Raw genomic sequence first — 7,017 nt, forward strand, 5'->3', positions numbered from 1 at the left:
GCGGGCTGGGCTGGTACCTGTACAGGAGGTGACAGGGGGACAGGATTTGGGTTTAGATGTCATGCCTCTCCACAAAAATGATTTCTTCTCTGTTGGCCTTGGCTTCCTCACCCATAGAAATGGGATTAACCTCCCCACAGGGTGTTTAAGATCATAAAATGAGCAACAGTTGTGAAAACATGTAACATCAACAGTGTTTGAAAACTGACACACAGTAAATGCTGGTCTGTTCTTGCATCCATCCATTCTTCCATCCACCCATCATCCAGCCATCTATCCATCTGTTCACTCATGTCCACCCTCCCACCTATTTGTACGTCCATCAATGGATGCATCTGTCCATCCGTTCATGTCGCCCACTCACCTATCAACCTGTGAGTCTGCAGTCATCTATCCATTTATTCCTCCTCTCATTCATTTGTTTGTCCACTCATCTGTCCATCTACCTACCAATCTATCTACCCACATCACTTACTCATACCTGGAAGGTTACTGATACCCGGAAGGTTAATCTTGTTTCCCTTAACCTCTTTTCCTTCTTGTATAGGATAGTTGGTTGTATAAAAAAGTCGAATTGTTAAGAAACAGAGCCAACAAGTGGTGCTCAATTGGGGGGCACAATGGCTTCTGTAACTTCTAATGTTGCGAGGGAAAATTCAAATCTCGAAGATATACAAATTCTGTTTCAATGTATCAGCAAAATTGCAACTACTGTTGCAAAACTCTTTTCTGCTTTATACTTAGAGGGAATTTTCTGTTTTTTCTTTGTCCTTTAGAAGGACTAGAAGAAAGGCTAATAAGATAGAAAACCAGAAACGATCAACAAATTCTATAATTTTGGAAAAGATTGTCAATTTGACTGAACAGATGGAAAGGATGAGGAAAGAAAATAAAGGGATGAGACAGCAAATAGCATAGTTGGCAAATGACAGTGAGGAAGGACAGAAACTAGAGAGACAGATAAGCCGGAAAAACCTGGAAGAGTCAATAAGTTCTACCCTTTTGGAAAGAATTACTGACTTGACTGAACAGACGGGGAAAATGGGCAACAGACTCACAGGACTGGAAAGGCAGAAAGCACCTTTGGTGGAAAAGGGTGAAGAAGGACAGAAAATAGAGAAACAGGAAGGCAGGCAAACAAAAAGGTCTTTGGAGGAAAATGTCCCAATGGAGGACACCTCCAGAGTTACTCAGACACCTTCAGCGTTTCCAGTCACTACAAGACACAGCCCTGTTCAAAATGGTGCTGAGGGTTATGATGAAATGGCATGGCATCCAGTAGACATGATGGATTTAAAACATCTTAAGGAATCTGTCGCCAAATATGATGTGCACTCTGCGTTCGTTAAACAAATGTTAAACATCTGGGCCACACAGAATAGACTTGTTCCCCAAGATTGGAAAACTTTAGTTTCAGTGGTATTAGAAGTGGCCCAACAGTTACAGTGGTTATCATGGTGGTGAACTGAGGCCATAAGAATAGAACAATAAAACAGGACAAAGGAAATAAATATTAATAGAGATTAATTGCTTGGTGAATTGGACAATATACTAACTTAAGAGAAAAAATTCAATTTGAAAATACAGTGATTGAACAAGGTCATATTTGAGCCTTGAGAATGTGGGAGCTGGTAGAAGAGCCTGGTAAAACAACCATTCCATTTACTAAAGTATTTCAAGGACCTGGGGAAGCCTTCACAGAATTTTTGCAGAGATTAGGATCCTCTATGGATAGAGTATTACCAGATTCTGAGATCAGACAGGTATTAGAATTTATGGCTTATGAGAATGCAAATATTGAATGTAAGAGGGTACTTAGACCATTAAAGGAAAGAGGAGCTCCATTAGATGATCGAGTAAAGGAGACAGTTAATATTAAGTCTCAGGAGTATCAAAACAATATTGTAGGACAAGCTATAGCCAGAGAGCCCAGATATCATAACACCCAGGGCTTTAATTGTGGTAAAGTTGGCCATGTGCAAAGAAACTGTAGAGATCAAAATCCCAGACCTCAGAATAACCAGCGCAATAACCCGAAAGAAAACATATCTCGTAGGAGAAACTGCTGAATTTACTTCTGATAACTCAGAATTAACTACATTATTTATAGAACTGCAACAGGTCATCAGAAGTAGAAACTATCTCTTGTATATTACTCATATTCAATCCCATACAGGTCTACCAGTTCCATTAGCACAAGCAAATAAACCCAGATCTAGCCAATGGACAGAACATTCTCCACAGTTGAGTGGAGAGTGGGATATGACTTTCTCACGTACTCTGGTGCCTCACATTTGACCATGCCCCCTGGATGGGGAGACCTGGTGGCACTCAGAGAAAGGACAGCAGGTTACAGAGAAGAGACTTGATACCCTATGAGCGTATACAGGGGGAGGTAATCCCCCTCAGGAACAGTCGTAGGGGAGGGGAATAAGGGGAAAAGGGGAGGGAGGGAAGAATGGGAGGACACAAGGGATGGGATAACCATTGAGATGTAACAAGAATAAATTAATAATAAAAAATTTAAAAAAAAGAAATGTTAAAAAAAAAAACAAATTGAGGTGTTGTAAAGTGGCTAAAAATGCTTGGTTTTCAAGACAAATAAATACTATAATTGAAAGACTCTGGAAAAGAAAAAAAGAAAAATGCTAAGCCAGCTTTTCAGGCTGAAGAAAAATGACATCAGAAATGAAGGTTGCGTGCAAGAGGGAGGGGATAACAATCAAGATGTAATGTGAATAAATTATATTAAATAAAAAAAAAGGAAATGGCAAAAAATAAATCAAAAAATTATTAATAGGAAATGTATTCGAAGCCTCAAATTTTCATGAGAAACATCATGTTAATGGTAAAGGAGTGAAGAAAAGATTCTCTATCACTTGACAACAAGGCAGAGAAATAATTAATGTGTCCTACATGTTCCTTGTATAATCAAATCCCATGATCTGCTGGAATTAACCCTAGAGGTACCAAAAGGAATGAAATCTGGCAGATGGATGTGTTTCACTTTGCAGAACTTGAAAAGGTGAGGTACGTGCATCGTCACATCAGGTTGCCGATGGGCAGCTAGCCTTATGTTCTGAAAGTGCCTTAGCCACTGCCCCTGAGGGAAAAATGGAGGTCTAAAATACCCCTTCTCACCGGAGTCCAGCCTGAGCCAGTTCTGCCAGGGACCTGTTTCAGATGCAGCCAAAAGGAGACACCAGTCTCACAGTTGCTACAGCCAAGATGGGACGCTGGTCCCACAGCCCAGCCTGTTGGAAAATTTGGCCTATGACGTCAGAATGCTCACACACAGGCTTGTTTCCGGTCCCAAGCCACTGGAGGTTCAAGCACCATGAGAGCTTCAGACATTTCCAGCCTTCCAACTCCTTGACCTTGTAGGGAACAGATGGCTCTAAAGATTCAGCAGCCTCGCCAAATCCGGAGTAACGCTACAGGTCTGTTTTAAACCCATAGTCGGGTTACATAGTCATGTGGCCAGCTTCTACCATGGGAGGCTTCAGGTACCTTCCGAGCCCTCTTCATATGCAGGAGACCAAACTTCAACTGTCAGGTCTAGATACAATCTACCTCATTACCGTTATTTTAGCTAAAGGATGGTGATTACTTACAGCAATTTCACCTGTGTCTTAAAGCTTCCAAGAAGGTGTTTTAAAAACGTGTTTTAGGCTTCTGAGCCGGACAGGAGACTGATGGCATCTTGCAGACTGTAAAGACCCATGCCCCCGTCCCCTCCAGCCCTCTGACCCTCCTCAGGACTGGCTTGGAGAGTCCTCCCCTGTCTATGAAATGCAGTTGTCACGGCAGTTGGACTTGTTTCCTGAATGCAGGGTTACCCTCCTATTATTTAAAGATGTGAAAAATGCATGGAGACTTGAGAAAAAAGGCCATCAAAGGATCTATCGATGGTTCATTGATAAACCCTCATGTGATTTCAGAGGCTTTGAAGAAATTTGGTATCTCAGAAAGTAACACATCACTTCTGATTGTTTACATCGAAGATGGAAGAAAACAAATAGATCAAGAACACCTAGTCTCTCAAGTGGAAGGCCAGCAGGTGCCTTTGGAAAGTCTTCCAGAAATAACAAAGCTCTCAGAAGTCAAAAAGATATAAGCTGTCATCACAAGAAGAGAGTATTGGGACATTATTGGATGGTATAGTTTGTAGAATGTCCACAAAGGATGTTTTATAAGACGTTTAAAATTATCAACAGAAAATCTCAGTTAATCACTAGCTTTTCTTTCCTGGTTATAAAATTAACATACTCATCACAGAAAAATGGAAAAAGAAACCAATACCAGCCCTACATTTTTTTTTTCTTAAAGATAACCTCTGTTACTGTTTTTGTCATTGCCTCCTAGTCATCTGCTTGTGTTTCCACATTTTATTTTTATAACTGGAATAAAAAGTGCAAGCGTCTAGTAAAAAAAAATGTGTTTTAGGTTGGTAAATGCAAGTTGTGAAGGTCAACATGTCTAAAGGATGCTCTGTTTCATCCTGCTGCTATCCTGTTGCTATGCTATTGTTGTATTAACTGTTCAAAGTACTGACACTGGTCAAAGGAGCTCTGATTTATTAATCTAATTATGGTTAAAAAAAAACAAACTTCCTACTATACAATCCTATGATAGCTCCAAGCTCAAGATGTTAAATTTCCTTTTGTCTTTTTCTTAAAATGTCTCTCATTTTACTATTCATGATTTAACATAAAACTCTCTTCCCAAGTCTCTACCATGTTACATGTCAACTGCCTCTTCCTACAATGTGTACATTTTAACAGTGTGTATTTCATTGCAGATTACAATAATGATGCTAATGTGTCTAAATTTATCTCCCTTTATGAACTTAAGAGGATTCTTGTAAGCTACAAAATCCATCTCTCAGGTCAAATGAAATCCAGATAAATACTGTCTAACCAAAGCCTGTGTTTCTCACCTACCGCCTGTGTCTGTGGGTCGGATTCCTCCCCCTTTTCACTGGTTTTGGGACTCCTCTCCCCTAACTAACTGATTGCCACCTTTCTGCACCCAACACCAGCTAAATCCCCCTTTCCTAGCTGAATAAATGCTTCTCTTTGTCCAGGAGACTGGTTGACACCTCTCTGGTTCACTGGGAGCAGAGGTACCCAACCCCAAACCTCTTTGCTGACCTACAACTAGATTTGCTCCCATCAGGTGAGCTTTCAGATGTAGCTCCTTTCCCAGAGTTGTCCTCACCATCTGAAATCGCTGTCCTCATTTTCTGCAGCCGCTGTCCTCGCCGTTCACTGCTGCTGTCCAAATCCCAGTGCACTGGGTAACTATGCCTCCAGGCAGCTCAATCCACCATTGAGCTGCACTCTTGGTCACTGGTCAGAACTGAGAAGCCACTGACCAGTCTGTACCTGTTTTTCCTGGGTCACTATCCATTTTTGAGGATGCCCTGATGGGTTACTGAACTCATCTCCCCACGGAAAACATCCCTATGCCTGTTCCTCCAGACTCCTCTAGGATGCCTTTTAAGAATCTCAAATCTCTATGCCTCCGTTAAGGGCTTCTAAGCTTACATGCCTCCGCAACCAAACTTGGACAAATCCAAAAGTAAACTGTTGTAATTATTGCCAACAATCAGGTAAAATGGAAGGAAGCTCCCTATATCAGTCCTTTTCTTTGCTCTTCCATGTTCAAGTCTTTCCAAGGTAGAATGGAAGGAAGTTTCCCATGTTTAAACCTTTTATTTGCTCTCCCAAAATGTTCATGCATTGTCAACATTGTCTCAAGCCTTTTCTTTGCTCTCCCAAGAGTTTCAAATGTACAGCTAAAGGGAATTTTCTTCCTAACCTACTGACTTTGTCTTCTGCCCACATATATAGTCCAGTATCCTGCCCGACTGCCTACATCTGAGACATCAGTAACGCAGCTACCCACAAGTGCTCCTGTCCACTCTCAAACCTCGTGCCAGCTGGACCTGCATTGTTCCTCCTAGCTGGACCTGCATTGCCCTTCCCATCTGCAGATGTTCTCAGACCCAGGACAATGAATAAACAGCCTGTTTTTCCAGAACTGGCCAACATTTCAGCCTTTTAAAGCCACTGTCACCGCCCTACTGTCGGCAGGAAGTAGTTAAGATGATTACTTCTCCCATCATCAATTTGCAAAAGGCTGAAATGATGTGCTCCATGCCCAGGACAAACAGCTGCAGGTTCCCCCATCACTCTTTGGTCCCTATCTGCTGCGGGACATGGCTGACATAACCTGCTCTCTACATTGAACTTTCAGAGCAGAAATTTTCCTTCCCCTTCACCATATAATTTGGACATTTGTTGCGATTGCTTTTTTTCTATCTCTTTCCTCTCTTACCTACATATATATATATATATAGTCTAATTTACTTTATATAAAAACAGTCCAACGTTCCTCATTTTTTAGTTATAGAAAAAGGTAGGAATGCTACTATCCTCATTCTGACCGCCTACCTGTGATGTTATTCATTGCTTACCTGCCACACGGATGTGGCCCTACCCTGGGCCATATAAAGGGACAAACCATCCATGAGGCTCCTTCTCTTACCCCTCTTCCTCTTCCTCTCTCTTCTTCTCTCCTCTACCCGTCTCTCTCTCAGTCTCTCTTTGGAGCACCCCTTCCCTCTTTCCTCCTCTCCCCACGCTCAATTAATAAACTCCTCTGCAACATAATATCTGCTGCCTGGTACCTTGTATCTATCATTGCCTTAATTTTTAAATATAAAAGTGTGACCATGTCTTTTCTTCTGCAGCTCTCCAGTCTCCCTATGTCCTAGCCTGGGTTCTCTATGGCAGACAGAGCATGGCATGGATTATGGGGCTCATTTATTCAAATGTGGGAGAGAAAGGCCGTGTCCGCGATGTCCTGGATACACACCCTCATATTCTTCCCAAGGTGAAACCAAAGTTCCACATGACATAATGTGGTTGGTGTCACCAGGATGTAAAGGGACAAGCCAAAGGGCTCAGGCCACACAGCACAGGTAAGGTAGAAGCAGAGAACCAGCCTGGT

General features: G+C 41.9%; 1 pseudogene; it reads left to right on the forward strand.

Annotated features, from left to right (window-relative positions):
- The first annotated feature begins 3,785 nt into the window (after positions 1–3,785).
- On the forward strand, positions 3,786–4,342 carry LOC127208324 (EKC/KEOPS complex subunit Tprkb-like; annotated as a pseudogene).
- Positions 4,343–7,017: the final 2,675 nt, after the last annotated feature.

Source organism: Acomys russatus, chromosome 25 (assembly GCF_903995435.1).
Source record: "Acomys russatus chromosome 25, mAcoRus1.1, whole genome shotgun sequence".
Lineage (NCBI taxonomy): Eukaryota > Metazoa > Chordata > Mammalia > Rodentia > Muridae > Acomys > Acomys russatus.